Here is a 20,000-nt window from a genome sequence, read left to right on the forward strand (position 1 = left end):
TATATATATATATATATATATATATATATATATATATATATATATATATATATATACAGTACAGTAATACCTCGGTACTCGACCATAATCCGTTCGGGATCAGTGTTCGATCACCAATTTGTTCAAGTACACCTTTTTTCCCATAAGAAATAATGGTATTTATTTTCATACGTTGTTACGCATTCCAAAATGCCCAAAATATCAATAAAATGTGTACCTAAACAACAATAATTATATAAATGTGTACGAAATTGGTCGGAAAATCCTATAAAACAATTCTAAACCATTTACTGTATATACCTTTGAGCAGCGGTTCGATGGCATACAGGAATGAATGCGGAGAGGATGGAAGGGGGAGGTTACTGCTTGGAAGGAGAGTCCCCTTCCATGAAGTGGCTTGGTAGTTCTCCTTCAGGGGTTTTTCCTCTCTCCAGTAAAAGGTCGGGCAAATCTCCTTCAGGGGTTTTTTCTCTTTTGTTTCTCTTCTTTGGAGGGGAATCAGGCTGGGATGTAGCAGCTCTCTTGTCTTTTATGAAAAACATGTCAATTGTCAGCTGCTGCTTTCTCTTCTGCACTATTCTTCTAAAGTGAGACATAACATTATCATTAAAGATGTTCACTGCCCGGTTTGCTACTGCTGTTTCTGGGTGATATTTTTCCACAAAAGCCTGCAACTCTCCCTACTTCGAACACATGTCATTTATCACTGAACTCGGAACCTCCTCTCTTACATCATCATCTTCTGAGGATTCCAGCTCCCCAATCAAATCCTGCTGCTGTTGTTGTTGCAGGTGCAACAATTCTTCAACGGTCAACTCAGTAGAGTGGCTATCAACAAGTTCATCAATGTCTTCCCTGTTGACCTCAAGCCCCATGCTCCTGCCCATGCCATCAATTTCATCAATGACAACAGTGTCAGAAATAACAGTAGCAGTGCTTGAACCAGCCTCTGATTGGAAACCCTCAAATTCCCTTTCTGTTACACATGATGGGCACAGCTTTCACTAGACAGAGTTCAATGTCCAATAGGTCACACCACGCCAAGCTTGGTCAATCATGTTCACACAGTTGAGGATGCTGAAGTAATCCTTCCAGAATTCCTTTAAGGTTAACTGTGTATCACTAGTCACCTCAAAACACTTTCGGAAAAGAGCCTTGGTATACAGCTTTTTAAAGTTTGAAATGACCTGTTGGTCCATGGGCTGGAGTATGAGAGTAGTATTGGGGGCCAGGAATTTAATCTTGATAAAACTGTACTCTTCTTTTAAGTCTTCCTCTAGACCTGGAGGGTGTGCAGGAGCATTGTCCATCACCAGAAGACAGTTCAATGATGGCAAGTTCTTTTCAGTCTGGTATGCCTTAACCTGGGTGCCAAACGCTTCGTTGATCCACTCACTTAAGAATTGTCTTGTGACACAACATTTAGTGTTAGCGCGCCACGTAACTGATAATGTACTTTTCAAGATATTGTTTCTTTTGAAGACCCCAGGGGTTGTCGGAATGGTACACTAACAAGGGTTTAATCTTGCAATCACCACTAGCATTGGTGTACAGCAACAACGTCAGTCTATCTTTCATTAGCTTGTGACCTGGCATCTTCATCTCGTCCTTGGTAATGTAGGTACTGGCCGGCATTTTCTTCCAAAATAACCCGGTCTCATCGCAATTGAAGACTTGCTGCGGGATCAAATTTTGTTCCTTAATGTATCGGTCGAATTCGCCAACGTATTTTTCAGCCGCCGCCTGATCCGAACTGGCTGCCTCCCCATGCCTAGTCACACGGTGAATACCAGTTCTGTTCCGAACCACTTTCACTAGTACTGGCACTTTTCTTCACCAATTCTTCATAAGCATGGCTCGGACTTTTAGTCCTTTAAGAGATCTTCTTAAGACCCTTTACGACAGGCCTCGGATTGTATTCCGCCTTGGGTCTCCTGCTCACTCTGGCCACGGCCAGTGTGTAAGCAATCTTCTTGGTCTCTTACGACTCCCCCCTTTCTCAGGAAGAGGACTCATGTCCGCCTGGTCAACAAAAAAGCATTTGCTCCAACTTTGAACTTTAGAAGTTCTACTGATTCAACTACCCGATTAGGAAGATCATTCCACAACTTGGTAACAGCTGGAATAAAACTTCTAGAGTACTGCATAGTATTGAGCCTCAGGATGGAGTAGGCATGGCTATTAGAATTAACTGCTTGCCTAGTATTACGAACAGGATAGAATTGTCCAGGGAGATCTGAATGTAAAGGATGGTCAGAGTTATGAAAAATCTTATGCAACATGCATAATGAACTAATTGAACGACAGTGCCAGAGATTAATATCTAGATCAGGAATAAGAAATTTAATAGACCGTAAGTTTCTGTCCAACAAATTAAGATGAGAATTAGCAGCTGAAGACCAGACAGGAGAACAATACTCAAAACAAGGTAGAATGAAGGAATTAAAATGACAAATTCGAAGATAATTTGTATTTTTCCTAACCATACAAACCTTAGCTATTTACAGAGGGTTACCTTTTAGCGCAGCTGAAATGGCGAGCCATTAGAATTTAACGAGGGTGTATTACCCCCGCGCTAGTTAGCGGGGGGGGGGGGGTAGGGGAGTGGTAGCTAGCTACCCCTCCCCCCCCCTCACACACAGATGAATGCTCACTTTCACTTAGAGGTAGGACTTGTTTTGGGGGACAGGGCTGGCGGGCAAATATGTGTAAATAGCTAAGGTTTGTATGGTTAGGAAAAATACAAATTATCTTTGAATTTGTCATTTGTTCCGTAACCGAAATACAAACCACGCTATTTACAGAGGGTGACTTACCCCTTAGGTAGGGTGGAAAGTCCCCAGCCATACTGGCTTTGGCTTTACCCGGGGACTCGGAATCCGAGTGAATCGCACTCGAGAAAAGGAGTTCCTGCACCTCACAAGTTCCTTGCTCCGCAAGGAACCATGTGGCCTACGTAAGCTTGTGTGTGAAGGAAGAAGTGTGACCCGTCCTAGGCAGTTGACCTGGAGTTCCAGAAGGAACTCTGGGTTAGGACGTTCCCAATACCACCTCGTCAGGGTATGGGGGACGCGACAGTATTGACTCAATACTCGGAACACAAGGAAGCATGGTTTACCTGCAGAGGTTCGAGGTCAGCTATGCAGAGACCAGGATGCTGCTTCCCCGTAGAGGGGATGATGAAGAAAGAAGTAAGGGCCAGACATACTTCTTTCGTTCATGCAGACTAAAACCTGATAACAATGCCCTCAACCTTCTGCTACCTGTCCAAAAAGGAGCCTGAGGTTAGACCAGCTTTTGTGTAGCCACCACAGAGCGATAGAAAACGTATCGAGATTCCTGTGGGTCACGCCCTGCAGGAAGCGGGCTGCGAAGGTCATTAGACGCTTCCAGACTCCAGCTTGTAGCACCTGCGTCACAGAGTAGTATTACTCGAAGGCGAGGGACGTTGCGATGTATCCAACATCGTGCTGTAGGGCGACGTGACGGGGGAGGGTCTGGAGACAGGTCGAGATGAATGTCCTTGAGTCCGAGCTGAAGAGGTATACTGGTGACTCTCCCCCATGTCCTCCTTGAGCTCCCAAATTGGCTGCAACTGAGGACAAACTGCAGCTGTTCCCAGCGCTAACCTCTCGATTCCTTTACTGGCAAGAAAGAGAAGGTCTTGGGACATCAGATACAGAATGGAGACTCGAAATCTTGATTGAATCGGACCGCAGGGCCGGGACCCCCAGATTCTGAGTCTAGCCAACACTCAGGAGCGAGCCTGAATGTTGCCTTCCCCCCTTTTAATCTAGTCTTGAAATTTTTAATCTTATTTTGGGTTGTACGGGAGACTAAGAAGTCTTTCGCAATCTTTTTGATTTGGCGGGTGGTCAAAATGTTGTTTCTTGAGAGCGCCCAGATTAAGGGTATTGATGAGGTCCTGTTATAGGGGTGTTCGCCCTGGATATAACAGCTCCTGGGAGTCTTTCAGCATCCTGAGAGGATGGCTGGGCTTCGTGAGGAAAGCAGGCTAATGAGGCAAAGTAATCATCAGAGTCAGCTTCCTTACCAGGTACCTATACTTAAGTTGGTTTTTTATGAAATAATTGTCAAAAAACTCTTGAGCATATACGCCTTTATTGTATTAATACTGGTCTCTACCCACCACCATGGGTGTGAATCAGCTATTATATATTCACCGGCTAAGTTTAATATTTAAAAATGATATTTTGATTACAGTATAAAATAAATTTTTGAATATACTTACCCGGTGAATATATAAATTAAAAGCCCTCCCTTCCTCCCCGATAGAGACCTAGCGGACTGAGAAGAACTGGAGATATTGACAAGTATATGCGGTATCTGGCCGATAGTCGGCGCTGGTGGTCACACCCGCAACCTTCACGGCGATCGCTAGCGAGTTTTTGGAATCTGTCGAGCCGTCGGAGACGTCAGCTATTATATATTCACCGGGTAAGTATATTCAAAGATTTATTTTATAATCAAAATATCATTTTAGCTTGTTAGGCAAGTTATAAAAGATGTGATATTGCATACATGGAAATTATTCTTTCTCTATTATGTGACTTTACTTATCGTATGCGGGCGGAAACCTTGGTGGTACCGATTACCTTGTTGAAGCACTCCGGGTAAGCCGCAAGATTCAGCCAGAATTGGAGATCGTCGAGGGGTATGGCCCCCATCTTCTCCGAGACGTAGTTTCCCATTCATCATGGGCATGAACTCCGCATACCTCCAGGGGTTGGTTTTGGAGCATGGAGGCAAGTCAGAGACTCTGGGCCGCTTGTAGGAGCCGCTAGAATCACTGTAGCAAATATCCCTTAGAAAGGCTACCTAATGGTACCTTCCATCAGGACGACATGGCTATCTCACCCAATAATAGATTTTTCGCTTTGCTCAAAATCCGTTATCACATCCATTACGAATTGCCCATTCAAAGTCAGTTGATACTTTTCCAAGTTAAATATTTTGTTGCAAGTTTTATAGCTCAAGAAAAGTCTTGTAAATATGTACTGTAGCTTCTTATTTTTGGGGTCATGACATGTCTTCCTGATGGAAGAGTTCCTATAGGTAGCCTTCTAAGGGATATTTGCTACAGTGATTCTCCCAGAGAATTAAACCAAAGGTCTCCATCATTCTAACTCCTGGCGTGAGTATCCAATAAAGGATATCGCCTAATATCAGGGTACGTATTCTAGATATGACACATGGCAATCTTCACCCTGAATAGATTTAACGCTCCGATGTAAGGGGCAAAAGTGGCAAAAGAAAGGGTACCCGGTGGACCTCCTTCCCTACTACTACTGTGACGCCATTCCTATTCTAGTAGTCTGCTAAGAGTGTTGTGCTCCCACTTTGCCCATTATTTTTTACTAGTTTTTCGGAATTTTGAGCATGCAATCCCCAGCATCTTCATCATCTGCAAAGTTGAGTATTAATTCTTTCCTGTGTGTAATTTTAGTGTCCCTTTTCACAGTTAAATTTCAATAATTTAAGTGTGTTTGGGTGAGTGTTGCCGAGTCCGGAGGCAGCCATTTTTCGACTGCTGTCGCCCGTTGCATTCTTGTATATTATTTAGATAGTAGGGTGACACTTCCAAGTTTTAAGCTATTATTTTAGCTTGTTAGGCAAGTTATAAAAGATGTGATATTGCATACATGAAAATTATTCTTTCTCTATTATGTGACTTTACTTATCGTATGCGGGCGGAAACCTTGGTGGTACCGATTACCTTGTTGAAGCACTCCGGGTAAGCCGCAAGATTCAGCCAGAATTGGAGATCGTCGAGGGGTATGGCCCCCATCTTCTCCGAGACGTAGAGTTTCCCATTCATCATGGGCATGAACTCCGCATACCTCCAGGGGTTGGTTTTGGAGCATGGAGGCAAGTCAGAGACTCTGGGCCGCTTGTAGGAGCCGCTAGAATCACTGTAGCAAATATCCCTTAGAAAGGCTACCTAATGGTACCTTCCATCAGGACGACATGGCTATCTCACCCAATAATAGATTTTTCGCTTTGCTCAAAATCCGTTATCACATCCATTACGAATTGCCCATTCAAAGTCAGTTGATACTTTTCCAAGTTAAATATTTTGTTGCAAGTTTTATAGCTCAAGAAAAGTCTTGTAAATATGTACTGTAGCTTCTTATTTTTGGGGTCATGACATGTCTTCCTGATGGAAGAGTTCCTATAGGTAGCCTTCTAAGGGATATTTGCTACAGTGATTCTCCCAGAGAATTAAACCAAAGGTCTCCATCATTCTAACTCCTGGCGTGAGTATCCAATAAAGGATATCGCCTAATATCAGGGTACGTATTCTAGATATGACACATGGCAATCTTCACCCTGAATAGATTTAACGCTCCGATGTAAGGGGCAAAAGTGGCAAAAGAAAGGGTACCCGGTGGACCTCCTTCCCTACTACTACTGTGACGCCATTCCTATTCTAGTAGTCTGCTAAGAGTGTTGTGCTCCCACTTTGCCCATTATTTTTTACTAGTTTTTCGGAATTTTGAGCATGCAATCCCCAGCATCTTCATCATCTGCAAAGTTGAGTATTAATTCTTTCCTGTGTGTAATTTTAGTGTCCCTTTTCACAGTTAAATTTCAATAATTTAAGTGTGTTTGGGTGAGTGTTGCCAAGTCCGTAGGCAGCCATTTTACGACTGCTGTCGCCCGTTGCATTCTTGCATATTATTTAGATAGTAGGGTGACACTTCCCAGTTTTAAGCTATTATTTTAGTTTGTTAGGCATACATGAAAATTATTCTTTCTCTATTATGTGACTTTACTTATCGTATGCGGGCGGAAACCCTGGTGGTACCGATTACCTTTGCCAGGGCTCCTACCAGAGCAAGGCTACTCTTCTCCATATATACGTTAGTAAAGTACTTCCCCCTGTTTAGCCTCACCCTTATCGTTTTCTTCTCGATTCAAATGAGATTTGTTCCGTAACCGAAATACAAACCACGCTATTTACATTGGGTTTACCATTTAGCGTAGCTGAAATGGCGAGCCATTAGAATTTAACGAGGGTGTATTACCCCCCCGCGCTAGTTAGCGGGGGGGGGGGGGGTAGAGGGAGTGGTAGCTAGCTGCCCCTCCCCCCCCTCACACACAGGTGAATGCTTCACTTTCACTTTTGGCTCGGACATGGACAGACGTCTCTGTCTTTGTCCTCTCTTGGCAGCCATTGTTTGTTTGTTTTGTCTTAATCACTTACTTTTCTTTTACTCAATATATATCTAAACATTTTCTCATGTTTATGTATATATTTGAGTATAGAAATAAGTAAGTTTCCTTTTCAGAGTTTGTGCTTGTGTGTGTAGTGTTCGATATCTCCGTGGAGCCCCCAGCAGTTAGGCCACCATGGTGTATTTTCATGGGTCGCGATCGAGTTTGACTTCGGTCTTTCTCTCTCTCTCTCTCTTGAGGTTGTTCACCCTTTTACTACGTTACTTACACGCCTTTGTAGCTTCCTTCCCGTGTGTGGGGGGGTTGCTACGCCGTACGTTTTGTCTCAATTAGTTTATGAATCTAATTGTATTTGTTGATTCTTCAGCTTTGTAGAACGATTCCTTTCGGGGTTTTCGTTCTTTCTTTAGTGTTCATTCATTTTCAAATTACTTAATTACATAATTACATAGTTACATAATTATATTTGTTATAATTCTGTATTGGTTTCAGCTCTCCTTCCGTGAGTGTAAGTGGTTGTGAGGGCACGTGCCTGTTGTGTAATTCTTGTGTTCCTTTCCCTCGGGATTCCTCTTCGGAGCCTTCCCGGGGGAATGAATGTTAACTAATGATTTTGTTTTATTTTTTTACAGTTACCGATCTAGTTCGTTTCTGTAATGGGACAACGGAGTGAGCTGTCTTGTTGAGGCCTGGGGTTTCGGCTGTTGCTGCCTCCCCTATAGATCTTCGTCAGGGGTGTGTCTCCTTCTTCTGGAAGTACTCCCGTGACAATTGACAGCTCTCCAGTTCATTTTAGAACACTCAGGAGGCTCGCCTCCTTGGGTGGGTAACTTTCCTTCCGAGGGAAGTTTTTCCTGTCCAGGCTTGAGTTTTTCCTCCTTTGGGGGGTTCTTCTCTTGCCTTTTTTTTGTGCGACTATGCTCTTGGTGCTGAGCGGTCGCACCTGCAGTTACGCTCACGGGGCTGGGCAACTGCAGGAGCCCCTCTTCGGAGGATTGCTTCTTTTAGATCACTGGCTGACCCGTCTCTTCTACGAAGTGTTTCTCTTTCGTTCGCGAGAGAGTACACTCATAGAGACTTCTCTTCGGAGGACTCTTCTGCTGTTGTTGCTGTTGGCCTCCTTCGCCGTAAGGCTCACCGTCCGCTACGTCGTAAGGGCCTCCCTTCTCCCTATAAGGGTACTAAGAGGTGCCTTTTTGAATCTCCATATGCAGCCTACAACTCCTTCTTCTTGATCTTTGCCCCTGGTGCAGATGGACAGCAGTCGGACCTCGTCTTCCGACGGGCAACGGTCTTCCCGACGGACAACGGTCTTCCGACGGACATCGGTCTCCCGACGGACAGACAACGGTCTTCCGACGGACATCAGTCTCCCGACGGACAACGATCCCTGCTCAGTGTTAGCGCACAGGCGCTCTCCTGCTCAGTGTTAGCGCACAGGCGCTCTCCTGCTCATCAGCGCTTTCTTGATCGCTAGCGCTCTCCTGTTCGCCAGCGCTCTCCTGTTCGCCAGCGCTCTCCTGTTCGTCAGCGCTCTCATGATGATCATCTCTGCTGTTCCTGTTGGTTCCTGTTACGCGCCCTCGTTCGCCCTCGGGATCTAGAACTTTGGTTCAGGTCTTGGACAAGGACTCTTCTACGTACAGGCTTCCACGCGTTGCCTTCTGCTCGCCAGCGACCATAGACGCGTCAACGTTCGCCTGCTCGTCAGCGATCTCCTACGCGTCAACGATCGCCATCGATCTGCCACGCGTGTCAGTTTCCCTGGATACCATCAGTAGCGATCTAGCGCTCGCCTGCTGTGGACCATGATCTCCGGTAGCTGAGTCTTGCCGTAGATTTTCCTCCTGCTCGCCAGCGCTCACTTTTACTTCTGTCCTTCTGTGCGCCAGCTTTCTTCGATCGCCAGCACACATCTGCGCGCCCTTTTCTGCCACGCACTATTGGGCGCCTACGGTTTTTTCTGACCGTCTAGGATCGCCTGATTAACAGCTTGCTTCAGCGCTCACCTTCCTGATGCACCTGCGCGCCTTCTGTTAGCGCGATGCGCGCTAACCATCACCAGTCTCTCTCGCGTTGGCAATCGCCTGCGCGCCCGCGCGATTCTTCACCTGCGCGCTAGCGTTTTGTTAACGCACCACCGCTCGCCAACGCGCCTTCACTCGCCTACGGGCTATCGTTCGCCAGAACGCGCCATCGCTCGTCAACGCGCCACCGCCCGCCTACGCGTCATCGGTCTCCCGACCGCCTGCGCTCACCCGCGCGCCCACGTGCTTGCGCGTCCACACGCCCACGTGCCCGCGCGACCGCACACCTACGCTCATGCGCGACCGCACGTCTACGCTCATGCGCGACCGCGCACATGTTCTCCAATGTTCGGCCGCGCGCGAACCAATGGTATTCCATCGCGCGGGCGTACGGTGTTCCGTCGCGCGGACGGACGGTGTTCCATCGCGCGGTCCGACGGTGTTCCGTCGCGCGGACCGACGGTGTTCCGTCGCGCGGACCGACGGTGTTCCGTCGCGCGAACCGACGGTGTTCCATCGTGCGAACCTACGGTGTTTCATCGCGCGAACGTCGGCCTAATTCTTGCAGTATCCATTGCTCGCCTATGGGTTATCGCTCGTCTACCACCAGCTCTCGCCCTTCCTACCACGCTCGCCCTCCTTCTGCGCTCCTTCGCGCACCTCCGTTTGCGTTCCTGCATGCCCGCGCATGGGCACTTCCACGTTCGCCCACGCGCAAACCATTGATTTACCATCGCGCGAGTGCCAGGGCGATTGCGTCCGCGATTCCCGTTGGGGTTTCGCAGCATGGCCAGCCTGGCGAGTCTTCTGGAGCGTATTTCTAGAACACGGCCTCACCCCGTAAACGTAGAGCATGGCACATGCAAAATCAGGAAGAATCTTCAGGGAGGTCTGAGCAACATTCTTCTTTCCAGAACCTGGGTTAGCCCTTCCCCGTCATTCCCTGGAAGGGTTTTGCCAGGGAGCTTTCCGTTCGAGATTTCTCCATCGGCCAATGGGTGACTGGTTTCCCTCTTCCTCTTCTCCATCTCGTGAAAGGGGCTTACCAGGTCCTTTCCCTCCTCGGTTGCAACCCGAGGTTTTGTTCAAGGAAGCTACAGGAAGGTCATGGGTACTTTCCTCCTCTCGGGCGCAAGCACCTTGGCGTTTTGTCGCCAAGTTTCGAACTTGCGGGCAAGCTCGATGTTGGACCATCTGGACGCAATGACCGAGGGCTTCCTTTCGGGTGTCTCATCCGTGGATGTCGACAACCTCAGACACCCTTCCATCCTTGGGAAGAGTTTGTTTGTGCCCAAGGACAGAGACATAGACAGCGGTTGTGCGGAGGAAGTCGACTTCCGTTTTCACTCCTCCAAGGCGCTTTCTTCCAGACCCTGCAGGGCTCCAGCGCCTCTTTCTTTCAGCTACGTCGGCCTAAGTTGTCGGACCGGCTGCGACATCTGAGACAAGGTGTCCAATAGCAGTCCTCTCCTGTCAGGAACAGGTGGCACGGGAGGCTCTCCCGGGGGGGCATAGTCCTAGAGGGAGCGGCAGAGTTCACGAACTCTAGGATTGGCAACCCCCCCTTGTAGGTTTCACGCTGGGAGGATGCCTAAGGTTACTCATCCGGATGACAGCTTCCCAATGCCCATTCCTGCACGATCTCCGTGATCAGCCAAGGATATCGCGCCTGCCGTCTCTGTCAGCGAATTCAGTGTCTCTGAACCTCTATGCCATAGGGTCGGCAAGAGTTTGCCCGTTTGGGCAGAATGATCCATGCCTTAGGAGAAGGTCCTCCATAGGATCGTCGACGGCTTCACCCCCCGGCTTCCTCAGTCGATCCTTTCTCGTAAGAAAGTATCTGAGACGGGAATTCTGTAGTCGACCTCTCAGCTCTGATCAAGTTTGTCGAACAAACTTCGTCCAGCGTGGAACAGCAGAATCGATCAGATTGGTAACAAGGCGACAGGACTCCTTAGGACCTGAATCGGAAGGACGGGTACTTTCAGTTTCCTTTCCATCCATCTTCCAGGAAGCTCGTGGAATTCAGCCTAGACTACAGGTATTCCTGCTTGATATGCAGTGTGGCGATCCCGCTGTGGCATCGCAGGTTTTTCCCCAGAGAACTCTCCCTGCTTTTCTCATGGCCGCTCGGGAGCCGGCTGCCGCCTCCTTCGCCTTTTAGAGGTCTGGTCAACTCCGGTAGGCTCGGGTTCGACCTTCTTCAACGCCGGGACAAACTTCCGGATCCTTACCATGAGTGGGGGTTCATGGTAGTTTGCTAGGAGCCTTCTCTTCTTCGGCCTCAACATCTGGAGTATCTAGCCATGATATTGAGTCAACGACCTTACCACGTTGGAAACCCCGCTTCTCGTCCGTCCAGCGAGGTTAAGCAACGTCGGGTCTGGTTGGTACTTGGATGGGTGACCGCCTGGGGACGCCAGATTCTGTTGCTGCCTCCTCCGAGCCTTCCCTTCAGTTGACTGTGGCAAGGCTGAGGTGAATCGCAGTACCTGTTTTCAGTCGGGCAGAGCTTTCAGCCCTACCTTGGAACGTTTCCTAGGTCTCTTTCCTCATTGACCCCTCTAAAGTTCCGAATGGTCGCCTCAGGATAAGTTCCCTGTGGGGCGGCCCAAGTTCCGGTGGTTTCAAAGCAACGATTAACCGGACTTTCTGGCCCCTATGGGACCAGCGGGACGATTAGAACTACAATGGGGGTTGACCTATGGAACCTCTTGATGGTAGTGGATATTCTCGTCCTTTCCCCACATTTTTTATGCTTTTCTCGGACTCGTCAAAGAAGGGGGGGGGCATGTTCCGGTCCAGGCCTATGGTCAGGACCTGAAGGATACCTCTCCATCATTCAGGCAGGCTTAGGGGCCATAGTCTGGCCCCTCTACAGATCCTACAGCTCCTGCCGAGTCGCTCCGTGCACGACGACTTCATGGTACTGGCGTGTTCTAACCAGCAAGGGATGCATTTTCATACCTTCGCATCTTGCAGTAGAGATACTGAGATGATTCGAGATCCTCTCAATACCACCATCGGCTTGCTCATTCCGGGCAGAGGAATGTTCTCTCCGACTATCCGAGCAGAGCCTCGTAGAGAGAGTGTACCTAGGGGTCTTTGACCTTGAGTAACCAGCAAGTCCTGGTCGGGGGACCTGATCGCGACAGCTTGGAACCTCAAGCTTCCGCTGTTCTTCCCCCCAGTCTCAGACCCCAAGACTCTGGCAAGATGCATTCCGGTGATAGTGGGACATCATCGACGCCTGCGTCTTCCCTCCTTTGTTGTCTGTTGAGGATGGGTCTCAACAAGACCAGGTTGTCTGTCAACCTTTCAATGGCCCTGAGAGCTCCACTGGGACTATACGCAGAACGGTTTCCGGACCCTCTGCTTCCCCTGACGGAAATCCCGGGAGAGCTTCTCCCACGGCACAGGCTACTCAAACAACCATACTGCAACATCTTTCACGAGCCGGGGCGTCGCTTCGGCTTCATGCCTGGAGACACTACGCCTCCTCCTCAAGAAGAGACAACCCACTACAGTCGCGGGACGGAGGTCGCGTCATCTGCGATAGTCATCCGCAGGGGTCTTCCAGGCGAAGTGGAGAGTCTTCGGTGGTTGGTGTCGTGGGAGATATACCTCTTCCCTTGAGGCCTCTTCTCCAGCAATAACGAACTTATTGCCTTTCGGCAGGAGGAAACTCCTTTCCGCTCTCGGCAATGAAGCCTGTCGCTCAGCCTTTCCCTGACCTTCAGGCTTAAAGGAATAACTTTTTCCTTCCCGCTGGACCTTTCCTCGCTCATGCAAAGCTGCGAACGTCCCTGCCCTAGTCGGAGTGAGACCTCCAACATGGAGCATGGCTCGGACTTTTTAGTCCCTTAAGAGATCTTCTCAAGACCCTTTACGTCAGGCCTCGGATCGTATTCCGTCTTGGGGCTCCTGCTCACTCTGGCCGCGGCCAGTGTGTAAGCAATCTTCTTGGTCTCGTACGACACCGCCCTTTCTAAGGAATGGGGGAAGGCAACATTCAGGTTCGCTCCTGGGTTGTTGGCTAGACTCAGAATCTTGGGGTCCCGGCCCTTCGGTCCAATTCCTTCAAGATTTTGAGTCACCATTCTGTATCTGATGTCCCAAAACCTTCTCCTTCTTGCCAGTAAAGGAATCGAGAGGTTAGATTTGGGAACAGCTGCAGTTTGTCCTCACGTGCAGCCGGTTTGGGAGCACAAGAAGGACACGGGGGAGAGTCACCAGTATACCTCTTCAGCTCGGACTCAAGGACATTCATCTCGACCTGACTCCAGACCCTCCCCCGTCACGTCGCCCTACAGCACGATGTTGGATACATCGCAACGTCCCTCGCCTTCGAGTAATACTACTCTGTGACGCAGGTGCTACAAGTTGGAGTCTGGAAGCGTCTAATGACCTTCGCAGCCCGCTTCCTGCAGGGCGTGACCCACAGGAGTTTCGATACGTTTCTATTGCTCTGTGGTGGCTACACAACACCTGGTCTAACCTCAGGCTCCTTTTTGGACAGGTAGCAGAAGGTTGAGGGCATTGTTATCAGGTTTTAGTCTGCATGAACGAAAGAAGTATGTCTGGCCCTTACTTCTTTCTTCATCATCCCCTCTACGGGGAAGCAGCATCCTGGTCTCTGCATAGCTGACCTCGAACCTCTGCAGGTAAACCATGCTTCCTTGTGTTCCGAGTATTGAGTCAATACTGTCGCGTCCCCCATACCCTGACGAGGTGGTATTGGGAACGTCCTAACTCAGAGTTCTTTCTGGAACTCCAGGTCAACTGCCTAGGACGGGTCACACTTTCTTCCTTCACACACAAGCTTATGTAGGCCACACGGTTCCTTTGCGGAGCAAGGAACTTGTGAGGTGCAGGGACTCCTTTTCTCGAGTGCGACTCACTCGGATTCTGAGTCCCCGGGTAAAGCCAAAGCCAGTATGGCTGGGGACTTTCCACCCTTCCTATGGGGTAAGTCACCCAATGTAAATAGCGTGGTTTGTATTTCGGTTACGGAACAAATGACAAATTCGAAGATAATTTGTATTTTTCCTAACCATACAAACCTTAGCTATTTACATATATTTGCCCGCCAGCCCTGTCCCCCAAGACAAGTCCTACCTCTAAGTGAAAGTGAAGCATTCACCTGTGTGTGAGGGGTTGGGGGGTAAGCTAGCTACCACTCCCCTACCCCCCCCGCTAACTAGCGCGGGGGTAATACACCCTCGTTAAATTCTAATGGCTCGCCATTTCAGCTACGCTAAAAGGTAAACCCAATGTAAATAGCTAAGGTTTGTATGGTTAGGAAAAATACAAATCATCTTCGAATTTGTCATGTTACATTCTCTAGAATCTATAGACTAGCTACGATAATTATTCTCTCTTTGAGAGAAGAGGCTAAACCCTTCCTCCCTCCCCGAGTGACGCCTCCATCATAGGTGGCAGCCACTGTCTCTCTTCATCGCCGTTGAATAGAATGATGTTCTTACTGCCTCCGGCTTTTGATTAGATAGTGACATACTCAGGGTGCCCTTGTCTTGCTGATGACAATGTCATCAGCACAGGAAGCCATGCTTCCCCAGCTCATTGTTTGAGGAAGGCGGCATACCTGCCACCACCTCTGATATCAATGAACTATAAGACCCTCACCCTTCCCCCCTCTGTCCTTTAGTAATGACTTGCTGTCACAAAATTCTTTCACTGGTATTCTGACAGTCATCCCGGCTTGCTAGGATGACTGCGTTACTGGCTGGTATCCTGCCGGCGGCAGTTACTGTAGTTCCGTCGTCTCTGCCACTTTCCCCAAAGATTGAGATGGCTTTTGGCGTCTTCCGGTGGAAATCCTAACATACTTTGGAAAGTCCTTAGCCCTCTCTTGAGCTGCCATCCACATTCCTTGTCGCCAACTTCATTGCTGGCGAAAAGGTCTTTTGTGGATGGGTGGGAGCCAGATTCTGATAAATTCTTCCCCTTCCATTGGAACTTTCATTCTGGAAAGGAGACAGTAGGTGGACTTATAGTCCCCCTACACTTCCAGCTGTTATGTTCATTCATAAGAGTAGGAAATTCTCCTTCCTTCTTTCTTTCTCTCTCTCTTTAGGTTAGCACCGTCAGGTACTAACCCAATACCGGCAGTGACTTCCGGCAAACTACTGTATGCAACTATACAGTAGTACATATGTTTTCTAACATACTCTGTGTTTCCTATCGCAGACGATTGTTGAGACCATGATATTCTGTTGAGGCTGTGTACTCCTTCAACACCCAGATGGTTTTCCTTGATCATCAGGGACTTACAATACCCGAACGGTATTAATACAATACTACAGGCGGAGTATGTTAGTATAAGCTATTTACTAATTCTAACTCTAGTTTCTAGAGTTTCTCTACCTTGTATCCTCCCAACAGGGAAACTGAATATTAATATTGACGGAGGTCTCAGCAACGTCCTGGGAGAGGAAATACAGATATGTGTCTTTTCTATTTCCTTCCATGCTTACAATCCTAAGCTACCATAAACAATAGTGATTACTATTGTTATCATAAACTGTATGCTTTTATATCACTGATTTAGAAAAAAACAAAAATACTCATTAGTATTTTTCCTTTACAGAATGACCCAATGGAGAAGTGCGGAGCGATGTTCTGCAACCACAAGGGGAAAGACTTCTGTGGCCACACGATGTGCAGGGCTCATGCCCCCTGCGGTGTCGTCATAGGAGTCCTAAAGTATTGGGACCCAAAGGGTTACCCCACCTGCTCAACCCTGCTGGCCAACGGCTTCGGCGAAGGCCCCCTAAGTTACCCTAGAGACTAGGGATACAGCGAGGGACACCCTTCGCAAATGAGTAAGAGGGTTCCAAAAGAACTCTCCAGAACCATACATGCCCAATGACTTCCTGAGGTGCCTGCTGTTCCCCAAGGCTCTGCCGAGTGCGGTAGTGTCCCAGGATCAGCTCCGGTCCCCCTTCGTTCAACTGAAGATTGACTTGGACATTACCAATGCACTAGAAGGCATGGACATCCACTAAGAGAGGATATCAGAAGTGTCCACCGACATCAAACAGGACCTACTACAAGGTGGCCCTGAAGAGAATGTGGACCCTCCCCGAGTGGAGGGAGAAGGATCTTTGTTAATGGCAACAGATGACCCTCAGTTTGACGTGAGGGCATACCAACCTCTGCCGTCAACGTCCTCAGCCCCAACTCCACAACCTGTTACCAAGGTTAACGCAAGCGAAGAGATTCTGACATCTCTTCAACGAATGAGGGAGTCATTCCAACGGGAACAAGAGTCGATGCGGGAATCGATTAAGCAGCAGCAAAAGTTGTTGCACGAGAAGATGGACCGCTTCGGAACCACCAAGGGTACCTCTAAGAAGCCTCTTAGAGTGTCTGATCTCCCTCATTGCTCCGAAACCAATCCCTGGAGGTATGCGGAGCATAAGCCAATTATGATTGGGAAACTGTTCGTTTCGAGAAGTTGGGAGCCAGGCAGATTGAAGACTTTGAGTTCTGGCCTAACTTTTCGGCCTATCCAGAGTGCTATGTGAGACTGCGGGACGAAAATGCGATCCAAGAAGAAACGGTCCCCAAAGAGGTCATCGTGTTTGAACACGAGAAGGCGCAAGCCATCCTCCTGAAGGCCTTGAAGGGAGCCGGATATACCAACTCCAAAGTCTCAGCACTGAGCAAGAAACACCCCACTTTTCTTGCTCCTTCCTCCATCTCTTTCCCCTTTATGGAGAAAGCACTAGACTTTTCCGTCAAGGCTGTTGATGAGGGAAAACTCTGCCCGACCCTAGAGGAATGCAAGCCATTCTCTTTCGCACTTCCTACCTGCGAGAAGAAGTGGAAGGATGTCCACCTAACCTTCTCCGTCTCTAAGTTAGACCCAGAGATCGCAGGACAACAGTTAAATGAGAACCTTCCTAAGTTGCCAAACCATCTTCTGAGGAAGGAACAGGAGTCGAAGGAGAGACTTGCGGCTTCCCTCTCTCATCAGAACTGTTTGGAAATGAGTGCAGGTCAACATAATGCCCCAGAAATGTTCCTCTTCCTGGCTAAATCTCAAATGGGTACCCTTGTGAAAGACCTATACACTTTCGTCAGAGCAAGGAGAGCTTGTAGAGAGTTCGTTCTGGCTTCAGCAACCATCAGACATGAACCAGGAAGCTGATTACCTTGAGTATCTGGGGTAAAGACCTTTTCCCACAGGAACTGGTCCAAGAGGTCATTGCAAAAGCAACCATGGAGAACAGGAACCTTCTCCAAAAGTGGGGTATGTCCTTAAAAAGGAAATATTCTTCGTAAGGAGGTCCCCAGCCCAAGAACATAAGGGCAAAGAGACCACGAAGACCTGCACAACTCTCCGCCATGACTTTGACCACAATGCCGCAGAGCAGCTTCCAGATGGTCCCTCAACTTCTCTCGAGGCCGAGGAGGACGTGGTCGCGGAAATAAATCCACAGGACCTCTCAGGTGAAATCTTTAATAAGATCCCGAAAGCATGCGCTAGACTCAAGCCTGTAGCCCCACCAAAGCCCATCACGTGGTCTTTGGACAAAATCTTGCACTATGCTTCGAACCTGGACAATGAGGACTGTTCTCTAAAGGATTTAACACAGAAAGTCATTTTTCTGTTTGCAATACCCTCAGGGGCTAGAGTTATTGAAATAGTGGCCTTATCCAGAAACGAAGGCCGTATCCAGTTCTTAGTCTCAGGAGAACTGAAGCTTTTTCCTGATCCTGCCTTTCTTGCCAAGAACGAGCTACCCACCAAGAGGTGGGGTCCTTGGAGAATCTCCCCAATGAAGGAAGATGCCTCTCTGTGCCCAGTAGAGTGTCTGAAGGTCTATCTTCAAAGAACTTTAAACTTCAAGGGAGGACTGCTCTTCAGTGGCGAAACTTCAGGATCAAACTTATCTTTAAGACCACTGAGAGCGAAGCTCACCTACTTTATTCGCAGAGCAGATCCTGACAGTACATTCGCAGGTCACAATCCGAGGAAAGTTGCTTCCTCGTTGAACTTCTTTCAACATATGGACTTTGAGAGACTCCGCTCATACACTGGGTGGAGATCATCCAGGGTCTTTTACAAACATTATGCGAAGCAAGTACATGAAATAAAACACTTTGTGGTGGCGGCGGGTAGTGTGATTAAACCCGTCGTCTAGTGCTGCGATGAACAGTGGACTGTTTTGGGATTTACAGTGCATCGGGTGCATGTGTATACCTAGCCACTAGTGCAGATCACAGCTATGGTTGACATACTGTTCTGTGTAGGTGCATATCTGATCAATACACCAGTGCCGAGTAAACATTTGCATTACGGTGTTTATTCATTTCCGTACATCTGACTATGTCAGATAGATTTGGTTTCACATCTCCATTGAGTGGCGCTATTCTGATAATGTATTTATATATTTTTTCTATACGAGATAATATGTGTTTTGATGTGTTGTAATGCTGGATCAGATTCATACTTTGTTGTAACTATATTTGATGAATTAGTTGCCTAATAAAATACTTAACCGTATTCGCGTCTTATTACTGCTCCCTCAGTTATAAGCTAATAAAGTACGCTATAGTTTTACTAAACCCCTGTATGGGGCTTATATCCTTGAAATCACAATAGTGATTTCCAGAGGAATAAAACTTACATTCTTAAGGTAAGTAAAAAAGGTAAGCTTTAATGTTTTTCTTTTTGTTTCAACGGAAATACAAACCTTGAATCCTTATTGTCGATATCGACATTTTCCTTGCTAGGGGGAGGAGGCACTAAACCAACTCCAGGTTTAGTGGAAGTGACAGATCTCTGGAATTTCACATATAGGTCTAGTAGACCAGATAAGGAAATCTATTCAAGGTGGAAGGCACATACACAAACCCACAGCCAATAGTAATTTCAAGACAATTCTCTAGTATACTTCCATCAGGACGACATGGCTTGAGCCCAAAAAATGGATTTTGATCAAAGTGAAAAATCTATTTTTGGGTGAGAGGGCCATGTCGTCCTGATGGACCCACCCTCTTGCTGACCCCTCCCAAAATTACTTTATCTGTTGCCATTTCTGCTTAACGGCAAGAATACGAATGGCGTCACGGTAGTATTAGGGAAGGAGGTCCACCGGGTACCTAGAACGGCACCCCTTTCTTTTGCCACTCTTCCCCCTTACATCAAAGCGTTAAGTCTATTCGGGGTGAAGATTGCCATGTGTCGTATCTAGAATACGTTCCCTGATATTATGCGATATCCTTTATTGGATACTCGTGCCAGGAGTTAGAATCCTGAAGACCTATGGTTTAATTCCCTGGGAGTATCACTGTAGCAAATATTCCTTAAAAGGCTACCTATAGGAACCCTTCCATCAGGACGACATGGCCCTCTCACCCAAAAATAGATTTTTCCCTTTGATCAAAATCCGTTTTTTCAAATGCATATTTGTTTACTGTTTGCAAACAGTAAAAGGCCCACTAATGTGTCATATTCTGAAATATATACCATTCCAATTGCGTTAATGATAAGAATAACCAACTGCTAAAATCATCCATTAAACCATGCAACCATTTGTTAATAATCACCCTTTTATGTTTTTTTTTGCAGAGAATTAATTTTGGGATAAGTCAAATAGATTTTAGAAATTTTCTGGGACCTAATTATCTGTGATTACATTTTCCTAGCACCTGTATATGCTAATGGCCTACGATGACTCCTGTTGCATCCCTATGCCCAAAAAATTACTGGGATTGGCAGGAGTCATGACTTTTGCTCCT

At 47.5% G+C, this 20,000-nt stretch overlaps 1 protein-coding gene and 1 pseudogene across 1 annotated transcript in view; both read left to right on the forward strand.

The window, feature by feature from the left end:
• The window catches only part of Csl4 (exosome component 1 Csl4), a 177,105-nt gene that overhangs the window by 28,753 nt on the left and 128,352 nt on the right, over window positions 1–20,000 (forward strand). The gene's annotated exons all lie outside the window — the stretch shown is intronic.
• On the forward strand, window positions 11,544–11,665 carry LOC137632089 (5S ribosomal RNA; annotated as a pseudogene).

This window comes from Palaemon carinicauda, chromosome 40 (genome assembly GCF_036898095.1).
Source record: "Palaemon carinicauda isolate YSFRI2023 chromosome 40, ASM3689809v2, whole genome shotgun sequence".
Taxonomy (NCBI): Eukaryota; Metazoa; Arthropoda; class Malacostraca; order Decapoda; family Palaemonidae; genus Palaemon; species Palaemon carinicauda.